At 39.8% G+C, this 16150-nt stretch overlaps 1 protein-coding gene across 1 annotated transcript in view; it reads left to right on the plus strand.

The window, feature by feature from the left end:
- The window catches only part of LOC149190468 (uncharacterized), a 111376-nt gene extending 95534 nt beyond the window's left edge, over nucleotides 1–15842 (plus strand). Inside the window, exon 2 of the mRNA XM_089412184.1 lies at nucleotides 15709–15842. The gene's annotated coding sequence lies outside the window, so the exon portion shown is untranslated. The remainder of the gene's footprint in view (nucleotides 1–15708) is intronic.
- The last annotated feature ends 308 nt before the right edge of the window (nucleotides 15843–16150 follow it).

Consider the following 16150-nt stretch of genomic DNA (forward strand, 5'->3'; position numbering starts at 1 on the left):
ATATCAAATTTGAAATTTTTAAACCACTCCTGCCCCCCTCTGGGAATCTCAGTTACACTAGCAATAGCTTCTGGAGATACTGGGAATTCTAACATAGATACCTTGGAATTTAAGCCTGTAAAATTCAAGGCAAACTCTTTTGTTACCTTAGTGTGGCCTCCCTTCAGCTTTTCACAGAAACTCCAGCAACCAGCGTCTTTGAAGGCCTTTTTAACACCTTCATCCCTCAATGCCAGGTCCAATCCTTCAGGCTCTGCCCTTTGACACCTTCCAAACCGATGCTCCTTCTTCTCCATTACGCTTTGAAATCTTTTGCACAGAGACACACTGGCAGCCTTAACTCGAAAAGAAAATTCAAATTTTGGAACGCAGGCTCGCTTGCAATGCGGCTCTCTTGAAGAAGAAACTCGGGTTCATTCCAATTCAAATGTCTTAACATATAAGCTGACCACTTCATGTAATATTAACAGGACATCATGACACAACTATGCATGACAAAAACATTTGAATGAACTTAATGTGCATGACTATGAACCTATTGGTGGAATGATGGCTCGTAAGTGCTTGGAAGGTACACCAACTGACAACAACTGACCGGACACAATGACTCATCCCCGGACATGACATTTTAAGTATCTGCGCTGCAAAATCCCCGAATCCGCGATTTCGTAGCGCAGACAGTTATAACTTAGCGACATGTGCTGCGAAATGGCTGGCGCTACAAAAAGGCTAAAACATCATTGCGCTTCAAAATCAACCAATCAAACTGCGCTGCGAAAATGCGAAAAGGACAAATGACATATACGAGATAAGACATGTCTTAATCAATCATGATGGAGGATGACTAACGGTTTTGAAAATGATTCTCATCAATATCATTGAAAAACATGACCCCTAAGTGGTAAACATAGGATAACAACCATTTGACATCCATCTTTAACAATGAAACTTTGGACTCGACTTATATACATGTGACTGCAGTTCTAGGTGATAACACAGGGGAGGAGGAGGATGCAGAGGAGAGCAGTGGGGACCATGATGATGGGGACAGTGATGCTGATTCTGATGCTGATTGATTCCTTGAGGCTTGTATACCTGTAGTTGTTTTATATTTTCTATTTCTATTTACCATTGCCATTGTGTTATAGACATTTTTGTGCCTTACAGCATTGAGCATGAAATGTCCATAATCTAAGGGATCCAAAGTCCCTAAACATGTTGTTCCTACCCCTAGAGGAAGAAGGCTAACAAACCACAACAATTCACAGAAGTTCTCCACCAGAAACTGCTCAAAAACAAGTCAATTCAGGATCATTTCAGTGGCTACACTAGCTGTTTGCGCTGAATGTCAAAGCCAACAATGGCTACCTGCGTTGAATGTCAAATGGAACACTGGCTACCTGCGCTGAACGAGAATGGACAAGTGGCAGGCTCATTTCTCAAGGTGTCAAAACCCAGGAAGCTTCCAAAATGACACTTGCCTCAGGGAATTCGACTGGTGATGAGTAAGAGGTTCCAAATCTCCAAGTGGAAGCAAGAACCTCCAAGTGGACTCAAGAACTGACAGAGGGAGAGGACACTAGTCAGATCTCAAGCTGACTCATCCTCTCTCCAAACATCTATATATGGATCTCTCCTCCATGAGATCTAGAGGTTGGAATTTTGTTATTGCAAAGAATTGCTGTTGGTTTGAGATTGGAATCATTGGGTGCTTAATGCTTTGAAGGGGGTGAAGATAGGAATTCCATTTGCTGGGAAGGAGATGCTGGATTAGAGCTCTCTGGGTTGTATCTATTCCTGAACCTTGTTATTCATCAATAAAGCTATCTTGGTTTCTCCTATATGCTGATGTATTTTTGATGTATGAATGCATTAGTATGTTTAGTTTATTTCTAATCCTAAACTAGTTATGAGTGTGAATATCTGTCTTTGTGTAGTGTTCTTCTCTTGTCGCAAGTAGCTGTTCTCTTGTGATCTTACAGGAACCCGTTGAAGCTGGGCGAGTGAGAAGGCAAGTAGCTGTGAACTCCCAAAGAGAAGAGAGACCGGATCGAGGGACAAACGGAAGACACCGGTAAGTCTATTGATCTCTCTTCTTTCACATTTAATAAAGGAAGAAACCAGAATAGCTGTCTCTATTTGTTGCTAAGGCATTGTCACACCTTAGGTGGATAGGATCGTCCTGCATAGGCATTTTTCCCCACAACAAATTGGCGACTCCGCTGGGGAAATTTGTTTAGTCATTTTATTTGTGTTTCTATCATTGTTTATTTCATAGACTTGACAGCAACAATCGAACTGCATCTGCTTTTCCTGGATGCAAAGTAGACAGTTGCTGCTTTGATCCAATCACTGGACTTGTCTATGATCTGAAAAATGGACTCACAAATGATTTGATGATCCTTTGTGATAGATCTTAGTACCCCCTCAAAGCATCCCTTTGATTACACCTTGCTTGTTGCTTTTATTTGGCCTGAAACAGTTGATTGAGTAGCAATCCGTGACCCAGAACCTGAGGGAAATGAGAGTTTCTCCTTCAGCGTAGACCCAGTGAAGGGATTCTACATTTCAACGCAGGCCCCGTGAAGGCTACCTGCGCTGAATGTCAAAACCCCTGTGTTGAGGTTGCGCTGAACCAGTTTGCCCTTGTGCAGCTGGGGTTCTCTGCTCTGTTTTGCCTTGTTTTGATCTCTGATTTTTGCAGCCTGTAACTAGCATAGGTACCAGTCTGATAACTCCTTTTCTCTGCTTAGATTCCGCCTCCTTTTGTACAAAAACACTGTGAGTGTTTTTATGTGTTTGTGGCGTCATTTACAGTTTTCCTTTGCATGAGTGAAATAGTCATCATGTAGCCCTTGATTCAGATTTGTTGATTGTGATCTTAGAAGAGAGTTCATTGGCTGTTTGCAGATTGATTATACATTTACTCTTGCTTATTGGTTTGAATTTGTCTATTTTAAGTGTCGAAACAAGTATTCATTTCGAAAATCGTTAAGTGTTGTAATCTCTTCTACCCTCTCTGATTTCGAAAAAGTAAACTTGTTTGTATTTGTCATTTAAAAGCAAATTCAAAGTTGTACAAAAAGCTTTCTTTGTAGGCATCAATACTAAGAAAGCGGAAAACAAACACCTGCATTGTGCATTTGCATTTGATAGTTTGCATGTTGGATTTAGGAAAAGTGCATTAGAGTGTGCTGATTGCTCTTTGAGAAAAGATGGTGTCTTTCTTTTCCCTTAGTAGCTAGGATTTTCAAAGTTGAAAAGATATAAAGCTTGCTTATCATCTTTAGACTGCATTTAGGAATTGTATTATACATCTCGTGGTGAACCTTGAAAGGCAAACTTCTAAAAAGATCAACCTAAAATAAATTGAATGAACTTAACAATGCTTTGCAACATAACGCACAACATAGAGGTCTAGGCTAGAGACGTGTTCCAGCGTCGTTAATCCTGGTGACTGTTGATCTCGTGGATGGTGGGTGATTCCTCCTGAGGGACGATAACGCCAGTACGGATTGTGCTCCCACGTACCGTCGCGTATATATTGGGAGACCCCTATAGGCATAAAACCTTTATCCTTAGGAAGCTGTGTCGGCTGCCCTACTGATCGCAATGCACTGAACACAGCATTCAGGAAGATCGACCGCCCATACCCTAAAAAGTATTCTGCAGTTTTGCGAAAAGTTTGGCACACCCTCTGCCTAGAACTCCAGAGCAGTTCCTTTTGGCCTTTTTCAGACTCTATAACGGAAAAAGTCCATCCGAGCATTTTTCACTTCGGGCTCGTTAAAACATCGTAGGAGACTAGAGTCATCTTTAGCTTTTTCTCGACTCTTTAAAATTGAAAAAGCAAGTTGTGTCTAAAGCATCGTTAAAATTTATTTTAAACGGAACAATCACCCCTATTCCTGCGTTGATCTTTAAGTTGAAAAAATTGAGCACACCAACCAAGGAATTCCCCTTGGTGGAAATCCTAGTCCCTTCTCCTCTTGGGGAGATGTTGGTGCGCCCCACATGACCACATTGTCGCTTCCAGGACTGACAATTGGCCTGCCAGTCTGGCTCTTTTCAACCAATGTCGTTCAGAACACCACCATTCCTGAACAGTCGAGTCAACGGTTAGACCAGACCAGAGTTGCCAACCAGCCTTCTACCTCATCTAACTCTTCCTCTCCTCCTTCCTCTTCGCTTGACGGAACTGGTAAAACAAAAAACCAAGTTCCTAAGGAGAAGAAGGAAAAGAAGAAGAAAGAGAAGAAGAAGAAGGAGCCAAAAGCGACTGGGGGCAAACGAGTGTCGTCTGACAAAAATCCACACACAACACTGACCAGGCCTAAATCGCCATGTGTCATATGCAAGGGAGACCACTTCCACAGAGATTGTCCCTGCATCCCTCGGATACTAAGGGACTGGTCTCCCCGTTTGCACAATTCGGTAGCATCAACCTCTGATAGCCATGTTGACTGCTGACCGTCGACTAGTGAAAGTGAAGTCCCAGGACAGAGAGGGAAAGCTAGATTTCCCTGCAAACTATGTGAAGGCGATCATGCCATCCACCGTTGTCCCTTCTTAGACGAGGCTAAAAGAGTTCTGGAAGATCACCTGATTTTACGAGCGCAACTTCCTCCTAGATATCAAAAACTCCTGCCAAGTCCTTCACTAGTTGAGAACCCGGCTGGCCCGCCCAGGTGGTCAGCCGAAGCACCTATCATTGAAGATGAACCGTCTAGATCCATGCCTGACGAAAGTCAAAAGGTTGAGACGGAAGTTGACCCGATTTTTCCTTCAGAGGCTCTATCTTCGAATGATACCATCACAGAGGAGAATAAAAACGACACCATCCAAATTCTCTTCATCAACACAGACTCCGATGAACAAGGGGGAAATTTGCCCATTCCTTTATCGCAGGAAGGAACTTCGTCAGAGTCATATCCGGCCGTCTATTCGGTCCCACCACCAAGCAACCTGGTTGTATCCTTTGACTGGAACCAACTAGGCAAGCTCCAGTTGCCAGCAAGCATACCGTTCAGAATTATCGTTCAAATATACAGAATGGTAATGGCTGGCACTATCATTGATGAGGGGGCATCTGTGAGTATCCTTTCCTCTATTGCTTGGAAAGCGCTTGGTTCGCCAGCGCTTTTGCCTGAAATGAGAAATCTATTAGGCCTTGATAAAGGAACCAGTCGACCTTTAGGGATCCTCCCCAATGTGCCCATAACATTGAAAGGGAAGTCCGTTCAAATGAATGTGATGGTCGTTCAAGGACCCTTGGATTATAACCTACTCCTTGGACGAGACTATATATATTGCATGGGAGCTATAGTCTCCTCACTCTTTAGAGTAATGTGTTTTCCGCATGAAGGAAGAATGGTCAAGCTCGTAGACCAACTTTCGTTTCCCGGATCACGCATCGAAAATAGTCATGTACCATCCCTAAATGGTCTATTCACGCAAGAAGTGTCTCAACCCATGGTCCGTCCTCCTGATGAGCGCGAGTAATCCAGGAGGATATGACTGGAACCCAAGGGCATGCGTCCTGGTCTGCTTCGGCAGGGAAACTTTGGGCATAGAGTAGGTTTCCGCGGGAGAATATGACTAGTCTGTACCCCGTCCGTAGAGGAAGAGGGGTTATTCTAGAATAAGATTCTTTTGTCAAAGTTATGTAAGTTGGCGGGCATCGTCACTCACCTTTGTCTATTTCGGTAGACATTGTCGAGGAAGTGTTTTGTTTGAAAGATTAACGAGACAATCTTTGGGTAACCTGAAAGAGGTAAGCCTCTCTCTTTAAAACAATTTGTTTTGAAGGAAAAGAAGTAGAGGTAACCTTGTGGGGGCATGCAAACCTTTTGGAGTGCAAGCAAAGAGCGGTTATTTATCTGTTTTTTGGGTTAGCCGTTTCCTAACTTGCATAAAGAAAGGATGCGGGGCATAGCTTTGTGAGATGAAGCTCCATAAAAAATAGAATCTCAATGAGACACTCTTATCATATGACTGGGTATTCGAGTAGTTTTAGCACAAAGTTCATGCTCGTTAAAAAATAAATGCAAGATCCGAGCAGTTTTAACACATAGTTCATGCTCGTTAAAAAATAAACACAAGATCGAGCAAATGTTTCCACCCGCGTTTAAGCTCGTTAAAAAATGAACTATCCCGGTAAATAACCACTGTGAATGTAATATCATCAGCCATTAAAACCTTGGTCGTGTTTGCACCGTCACCTCCACTTTCCCTTTGGCCGATCGTTCACCTCCATATAATTGTTTACCCATTTTGAGGAACAGCTGCGAAGAGTGATTTCACCTAGCCATCCTTGTGACACTGCCGTGATTGGAAAATTCCAACCTGTACCTGGAATCAGCTGCTAACCCTGTTTATCACTCGTTCCTCAAAAGACGAGTCTCCTTTAAGCTCTTTTCAACTGACTCGTAAAATATGAAAAGATTGCCGAGTCTTTGGCCTTCCAGCTCGTTAAAAGGACAGGAAGAGCTATCCCTCCTCTAGATTTTAATCTTTTTGGACCTGAGGGATTATTGCACAAAAAGATCGAGCGCTTGTTTTGTTCGGCTCGTTAAAACTATCGAAAACTCATCCCTTCTGTATTGTTTTATACTTTTTTCGGACTTAAGGGATTAGATGACGAAAAAGGACTTTTGGAGTTAACTTTATGTACCTTTTCATACTCTCTAAAAATGAAAAGGACCGAGTTATCCTTGTCGTTAGACTCGTTAAAATCATTAAATAGCGACAAACTTGTCTTTAGACGAGAACGAGTTTCACTATCGCTAGGCTCGTTAAAACATAGTGATGGGCTTGCCCGAAGGGCAGGTTATAGAACAAGCATATGTTATCCTCCTCAAGCTTGACAAAAATAAAGAGGTACTGGTCAGCAATGACTGGGGAAAAATTGGGAGAAACTAAAGAAAACTTTGATGGTAGCAAGTCGCTCTTGAACATGACACTTTTCCTCCGTACCACAATCGGGTTGGGTTGTTTCATTCACCGGTCACATCCATGGTCTCGCCATACCATCCATATTTGGGGTAATGCTACCAATCCATCGCATCAGTGTCACCATATGTTCAAGAGCAGTCGTTCAGAAAAGTCAACCGTGTCCCATCCACTGCCATACATTATCCTTCATCCTTTCATGACCGCCACCCTGAATCATATGTCACAGATCATTTTCACCTCCATTAAAATCATTAGCTCCGTTCCGTGTCACTGATGTGGGATTCATTAAGGCCCTCCTTTGACGGATCGCTTCTTGTCGACATCAGCTCATTATCCAAGAAGTTGATCTAGGAACAACCCCTTCAGTACTTTGAAGCTTGCATGCCTCAATGGCAAGTTTCTCACTTTCGGCGACATGTATACATCAATGACCTTCGACCGAAGGATTTTTTGTGGTGTTCGACGCCGAGTCCTTTATTCACACCACGTGAATTGTAATGCAGTACCTTGAGGGTCATTATCATTATCGGTGATTCCTCTCGCGCTTGTTAACGGTTTACATCATTGACCGGTAATCAAGCGATGTCTTTCCATGTTCGACTTCAGAACATTTCTCACATGGATCGACTTGTACTTAGAGTGAAGATTGAACGAGTTTTGAAGACCCCGGATCTAGTTTCATCCATTTGGGCTGCGATATATATTCAGGAAAGATAAAGACATTGACATGTACATCATTGCAGCAGATAATCATCCTACTCAAAGGATGATAATTTCATCAAAATTATCAGTCTACCACCAGACGATTATCTGTTCTATGTACAGAAAAATGAATTTATAAAGCTGAGCATGGGAATGCCCGCCTCAGCTAGATCATGAAAGTAGTATGAAAAATAATGTATTGTATTGTATCTTATTACAGGTCTCCTCTCAGCATTGGATGAACTTCGGATCCCCCTGATAAAGCATTTCACCCGATAAACAGCCTCATACTTTAGGGGGCAACTGTTATAGACATTTTTGTGCCTTACAACATTGAGCATGAAATGTCCATAATCTAAGGGATCCAAAGTCCCTAAACATGTTGTTCCTACCCCTAGAGGAACAAGGCTAACAAACCACAACAATTCACAGAAGTTCTCCACCAGAAACTGCTAAAAAAAAAGTCAATTCAGGATCATTTCAGTGGCTACACTAGCTGTTTGCGCTGAATGTCAAAGCCAACACTGGCTACCTGCGTTGAATGTCAAATGGAACACTGGCTACCTGCGCTGAACGAGAATGGACAAGTGGCAGGCTCATTTCTCAAGGTGTCAAAACCTAGGAAGCTTCCAAAATGACACTTGCCTCAGGGAATTCGACTGGTGATGAGTAAGAGGTTCCAAATCTCCAAGTGGAAGCAAGAACCTCCAAGTGGACTCAAGAACTGACAGAGGGAGAAGACACTAGTCAGATCTCAAGCTGACTCATCCTCTCTCCAAACATCTATATATGGATCTCTCCTCCATGAGATCTAGAGGCTGGAATTTTGTTATTGCAAAGAATTGCTGTTGGTTTGAGATTGGAATCATTGGGTGCTTAATGCTTTGAAGGGGGTGAAGATAGGAATTCCATTTGCTGGGAAGGAGATGCTGGATTGGAGCTCTCTGGGTTGTATCTCTTCCTGAACCTTGTTATTCATCAATAAATCTATCTTGGTTTCTCCTATATGCTAATGTATTTTTGATGTATGAATGCATTAGTATGTTTAGTTTATTTCTAATCCTAAACTAGTTATGAGTGTGAATATCTGTCTTTGTGTAGTGTTCTTCTCTTGTCGCAAGTAGCTGTTCTCTTGTCACAAGTAGCTGTTCTCTTGTGATCTTACAGGAACCCGTTGAAGCTGGGCGAGTGAGAAGGCAAGTAGCTGTGAACTCCCAAAGAGAAGAGAGACCGGATCGAGGGACAAACGGAAGACACCGGTAAGTCTATTGATCTCTCTTCTTTCACATTTCATAAAGGAAGAAACCAGAATAGCTGTCTCTGTTTGTTGCTAAGGCACTGTCACACCTTAGGTGGATAGGATCGTCCTACATAGGCATTTTTCCCCACAACACATTGCACCAACACTACCTATGTAACACATTTTGATTTGATGACTTAATGAGAAAAATACAGTTGTCAGTGTGTTTGCCTTACTATCTTGTAGTTGTAAGTTGTCTTTCAGTTATGAATTATGAATCATGATTTAAATTTTTAATAGATTTATCATTTATGTGACCAGTACCACTGACATTTATTTGAATTTTGTATGGACTATGCATGCTAATAGCTATAGATGAAGATCTATGTTTGAAATCAATAAATTTATATCATTAATTAAAATTTGTGTAAGAAATATGATAATATCTAATTTTTAATATATATATATATATATATATATATATATATATATAATAAATATAATATATAACGTGTCCTAACATGTCCTGTTCCGGGGGGTCAGCGTGTCCGAATCCGACACCACGAATCTCAAATCCTACGTGTCCCGAATCCCTGTGTCAAGTGACTCAGATTCTCGTCCATTTCTTCGCCTTCATCTTCCAAAGAAAGCAGATCTAGATATTGCCATCCCTTTGGCTTTTGCAATCTTTTCTTTGCCCCTTTTTTTGCTTGGGTGCATGTATTCTGCAAGTGCCCTATTTGATGACAAATTCGGCATTTGAAAGCCATATTTTCAAATTCTAACAATTGGGTCCACTTAAAATCTTTATGGACCAGATGGATGTGATATAGTAGGCCTTTACTAAGGTCTTTCTCAACACAGATCCTAGCAAAAGTAAAGATACCTTTTTGCATTTTGTCTTGATCCATTTTGAGAAATTCCCCAACGTGTTTCCAATACCTTTTAAAACTTGGTGGTGCCAGAAAGGGAGATGGAGGTTATGTAGTCTCACCTATTCCGGTATCTTCATAACCACCATTTTTGTAGCATCAAACGTAGGAACCATGGAGTTACAAAGAGACTTGCCCTTCCCCAAAACCATGGTTACTTCTTTAAAACAAATTCCAAATCCTCTTGTTTATCGAACTGAACCACAAAAAAAACCTTTCATCGAACATTGTGAAAGGTTGTAGGACAAGTAGAGTAGGTTGGTATTTATCTTGCACTCATGTAAGAAGTCACAATCTGATTTGGTAGGGACATTTCAGAGCAATTGGTCCTCGTGTCTCAAATTACAAATTTACAAGTTGTGTGACCTAGTTCTGCTTTTACTAGTGTTCAGTTATTCAGTCTATTTCTTTGTCAAGGTATGCATATAGTTTTTAGATATGGACTGATTTGTTCTTTGGGTCTGATTCTGACCTCTGTAGGATCGCTTGTCTAAGGAAGGAAATATCTTTTTGGTATTGTTTTCTGCATGGACGTTTCTGTCTCACATTGTTTTTAATATTTATACAATTTAATTTTTTCTTTATATTAGCTCTTTTTGAATCCTTGTTCTGGCAAGAAGCTAGATATGCTATTGGCTATCCATCTTTTGACCAAATCTATTTTTTTTCTATGATTTAGCCTCTCAGCTATTTGATTATGTGGTTACTGTTATGCCACTTGGCACTATACTAGTAGTAGTGTTTTTTTTTTGTTTCCGAAGAAAAAACTTGTAATTATTTAAAAAAATAAAATCACATTTTGCATGTGCTTAATGCACTCATGGTAGCCTAGCTACCTGTACTCATAACATGCAAAAAATGCACAAAAAGAAGAATTACATTTACCCAGATAAACTGAGTTTCTCTTTTTTACTTTTCCCCTTTTAACTTTTTTCCAACCCCCAAAATTTGGATCGGCAATTACAATTGCCATTTCTTCTCTTGCTGATTTTATTGGCTCTTCTTTGTCTGAGTCTCAACTCTCAGACGGATGAGTTTGCTTTGTTCTGGCTCCTCCTTGGTTGTTGCATATATCCTCATGCTGTTTTCCTGGAACCTGGATCACTGCTAAATCATTGGCTTTCTTGGCATGACTTTCAAGATTATTCTGCTTCTTTTTGTCCTCCTTCACTTGAGGACCTTGTTGGTTCTGTTATTTTGATTGTTGATGATTCTCATCCATTTCTTTGCCTTCATCTTCTAAAGAAAACAGATCTAGATATTGCCATCCCTTTGGATTTTGCGATCTTTTCTTTGCCCCTTTTTTTGCTTGGGGGCATGTATTCTACAAGTGCCCTATCTGATGACAAATTCGGCATTTGAAAGCCGTATTTTCAAAACCTAAAAATTGGGTCCACTTAAAATCTTTATGGACCAGATGGATCATGGATGCGATCTAGTAGGCCTTTACTAAGGTCTTTCTCAACACAGATCCTAGCAAAAGTAAAGATACCTTTTTGCATTTTGTCTTGATCCATTTTGAGAAATTCCCCAACGTGTTTCCAATACCTTCTAAAACTTGGTGGTGCCAGAAAGGGAGAGGGAGGTTGTGTAGTCTCATCCATTCCGACATCTTCATAACCACCATTGTTGTAGCATTAAATTCTGGAACCATGGAGTTATGAAGAGACTCACCCTTCCCCAAAACCATGGTCCCTTCTTTAAAACAAAGTCCAAATCCTCTTGTTTATTGAATTGAACCACAAAAAACCGCTTTGAGCACAGGTAGATATCACATTTATTGGTCCAATTGGTGAAGATCCACTAATGTAGATCTTTGGACTTGGGCCAGAAACCATTAAATCTACAAATAAGAGTTGTGGTTTGAAGAGCTATGAAAAGACTTCTTACTTCTGACAAATTTACTGACATATCTGGTGCTTTTTCCATTTGTTCAACTAGATAAGGAGCTAGAATTGATAGGTTTGGGGATTGTCTGTATGTTGTAGCAGTTTTACCTTTCACGACATCCTTGAACGAGGCTGGACCCTTAGGGTTTCTGGAAGATGAAGTTGATCCATATGGGTTACTCATTCTTGGAGCTCCACCTTGCAACCTCAGGTTTATGATAATTGTGGCATTGCGATCTATACCGTAATCTTTCAGTTGGATGACATCTTGTAACGATCTGTCTTCATGGATAAGAATTTGTAGATTTGCCAGTATCCCCAAATTATACTGGACCTTCTTTTTCAGATTTATCACTAGATTAGAGAGCCGAATCCCAAAGAGGAGCGATTTCCCATTTAGGGTTTCACAAAGATTTGATAAGATTCCTCCATATCCGGATTTGATTTTTGCAGAAGATGCCTCTGATTAGGAAAATTCCACACTCCCTATATACCCCACGGCTAAACTCACAGCGATATCTGTAGGATGGCAAAAAACAGATTTGAATCTTTGAATATTGAAAAAACTACAGAGACTGATTTGGTGGTGCATCTTTAAATTAAGATGGTCTTGATTAAGCTGAGAGCTCGCCAAACCTATACCAAAGCGCTCTTGTCCCTCTATTAACACCTATCGAAGCATATGAATCCTAGAGTGAAGGATGCCAAGAGCACCAGAGGCAAGCCATAGCTTCGAGGCGGTGCCATCTGCATCACAGAAAATATCAAAACACGAGGCATGGCTTCGAGGCGGCGCCATCTGCATCACAGAAAAATATCAAAACCATAGCATATGTCGTTCCCATTTTTCCTCCTTTCAAAATTTCAATCAACTGGTATTAGTGTTAGTTACAAGGCCGATGATAGGGCAGATGATATTAATAGGTAAACAACAGTCAAGCTCGTCCGTTGCATCATATGTTCCATTTATTTTTAGCTTTTCATTGGAGGTTAGTCCATCTCAAACAACCTATTTCGGACCATATTGATTTGGCTAGTGGTGTTTTACTTGCATGTACCATGCATGAATGTTTGGAGGTGTTTCATTGGAACTGGATTCAGTGTGCCATTTGTGCCAGCGAGACCCAACTTGTAGGATGTCGAAATTCAGTGTATATCCCCAGAAACATGATGGAATTTGAACTCCTAACAAATGTGGGCTTGCTTGCTTTTAATGCAGAGTCTCAACAAGACGAAATAAAAATAGTTATTAAACAAGTTAAAAGTCTTTCTGTCTTGAAATTGGAGTACTATCCATTATAATAGAATGTATCTTCAGTACGTCTGTTGTGGGATGCATTCTGTTGCTAATTCAAAGTTTTAACATACAACATTAGTTTGTTGAATAATGACTTTTATGTTCTCAGTTATTTTCTGCTATTTGTTTGATAAACACTAAGTCTTTTCCTGTGTTCATTTCTTGGTGTTAAAGAGTTCATATTACTGTATATATCATCTATCAATATTTTATTACAAGGCTTTATTGTATGAAAGTTGTATTTGTTTCCGCATAAAGAAATTAATCTTCATAATTCCAGTATATGTTGAAATTCATGGTAAGTAGACGTACAATTCCAGATAGGCATTTCAGTTCTCTATAACCATTTGTTAGGTAGGGCAATCAATTATTCCTTCAAATTTTCTTCTCATACATACAATCATTGTTTGGGATATTGGTCACATTGCTAATTAACTCCAGTGTTCCATAGGGACGCATCCCTTAGGGTGGGGTGCACGCACCCCACGCTTCCATCGCACCCGGGATGGGGGGACGCCTGGGGAAAGGTTTCCCCATGCCCCCCTTTTGGGGAGACATGGGGAGACGTAGGGGGAAATGTTTCCCTCGTGTGGGTGACGCGCCTCCTCAAAAGGGGTGCTTCTGGGTGCACATCCTCAAAAGGGGGATGTCTAGAAGCACCCCTTTTGAGGGGGGATGCCTAGAAGCACCCCTTTTGAGTTTCAAGAACTTTTGTGTGGGGAAATCTAGTATTGAAGCCCATGGCCCTATTATTTCTATGTAATTCATGGTAATGTTAAATTCTTAAAGTAAAAGGATGAAAATGAAAGATAAAGGTTTACTTAAATTTTTAACATTACCATGAAATGACTGAGGATGTTTGAGAGTGGTTCTGACCTTGTTGGATTTCATATGGAGAAAGTAGAATTTTAGATCTTAGTCAGAATCCAACAGACTTCACATTTTTTTAGGATTTAAGGATCAGGGGGATTGCAATGTTTCCATTGGATTTTGTCATCTACAAGGGTATGGAAGTAGTATTTAATCAAGAGCACCAAGCTCTCTATGTACCTTGATGTTAGTGGCATTGGTTGTCAAACTTCTCTATCATGACTCCTACTAAAAATGTACCCATCACTCAAACAAAATCTTGACTTGACATGCAGCATGCTACATTCTCTCTATCTCATTTTAATGCTTTGAGGGTGATACTGATGACAAAGATCACAATATAGGTAATGACTTTGATGATATGTAGGTATTTGATGAAGCATGACTTTTTAGATGCTAAAGGCCATCTAGAGATTCTTTGTTGATGCATTTTCGGTTCAAAGATGGATTGCACTCAGTGTTATTTTGGTTATGTGCACCCTTACATGCTATATAAATGAGAAATTTTTCTTATTTGTGTATAAATGGTTTGGATTCATATGGATGCACATGAATATATATGTTTTTCTCTAAAATTTGAATATTTTAGGTGGTTTTGGTCGATTGGTTTTTTGGAAAAAACCAGTACTAGGCCAGTTTCGACCGGTTCTCATTTCAGAGGGTTTTCTGATTTGATTACCGGTTCGATTTTGATAACATTGTTATCTACTATAATCTATTTTGTTTAGTATTAATTAGATTATAGAATGATGAGTGATGAATTTAAATTTTAAATCAATTTTGCATTCTAGAATTATGAATGACAAGATTAATTTTTAAATCAATGTAAATTCTAGAATGATGAATGATGAATATGGATCAATGTATTTCATTATTGAATCTCGTGGTGTATGGATGAATGATGAGTATGAATGATTTATGTACTAGTATGAACGATGAAAATGGACTAGTGTATTTCATTATTTAATTCAATTATGTATCGATCAATATATTTATGATTTCATTATTGAATATGAATTTGAATTATATATATATATATATATATATATATATATATATAGAATATTAAAAAAATTATATACCTCCACGTCTCCCCACCCCCCTAAATTTCTCTAAAATTTGAGGGTACTTTCACAGGATCCCCTGTGTGTCTCCCCGCACCCGCGTCTCCCCGTCCCAGAGTCTTGGTGGAACATTGATTAATTTTGAATTTCTGCTATTCCTGCATCCACAGTTGCGAGTCAAATGCTTCTATGTCCAGTTGGAGGTTAAAGCCATGCTTTTTCTTTTTTTACCTTTGTCTACTTGTGGAATTGATGTTTGTATTTATATAAAATTGAAAAAATACTGCACCTTCAATGCTTGCTTGGTTGAGAATAACTTGCTTTGAACTTCTTTAGAGCAGGTCTGTAAGCCTTGGTGTGTTCATAAGAAACATTCTAATGTTACCTTCAATTGTGGTGACTGGATACATGTTAAACTAATGTTCAAACTGCGTTCTTTTTGAAATAAGCTGAGTTTCAACAGTCTATGAGCATCAATTATTTTTCGTTGAATAGACACTTAATCAAAATTCTGATTTCTGTTTTTGGTCCTCTTCAAGTTGTAGCATGTTTTGATACTATAATAAGTGTTTATTATGCTTTAAGTGATGACTCATGCCAATACACTGGTTACAATCATCACCTGCATATTCTCAAATGGATATCAGAAATGGAGGTTCAGGGTCCAATTTTCATTGTGCATGCACAGTGGGACAAATCCTTTGTGTGCACACGCATTCTCAAGTTTTGTATAGTCAGTTTATCAAAATTGGAATGACAGGAAAATAATGCAGTATGTTATTGACAAAGACATCTCATCCTACGAGGGGTTGCAAGTCATAGACTGCTTAGACGTGATCTATCTTATCGAAATTGGAATGGCAGGAAAGGAATGCACTGTTATTGACAAAGACATCTCATCCTACGAGGGGTTGCAGTGATAGACTGCTTAGAATCATGCCCAGCTTGGAAGACAGCCGGAACTTTGCTGATTCCATCTTCAAAAATTCATCTAGTCTTGGGGAGTGCTTGACACACACTAGCAGATTTAACCACCAGAGATTAACCTGCTTCAGTTGTAAATAAATAATAAAGACTTACACACATCTTTTGTAAAATATAATTCTTTATCAGCGCATTGGTAAGACTAGACCACTATCATCACCGCCATCCATTTTTTTAACCAAATCATAATGTGTGAATTAATAAGTAGATAAACACAA

The sequence above is a fragment of the Pinus tabuliformis genome, chromosome 3_1 (assembly GCF_031772625.1).
Source record: "Pinus tabuliformis cultivar Carrire ecotype Pingquan chromosome 3_1, CPIR1, whole genome shotgun sequence".
NCBI lineage: Eukaryota > Viridiplantae > Streptophyta > Pinopsida > Pinales > Pinaceae > Pinus > Pinus tabuliformis.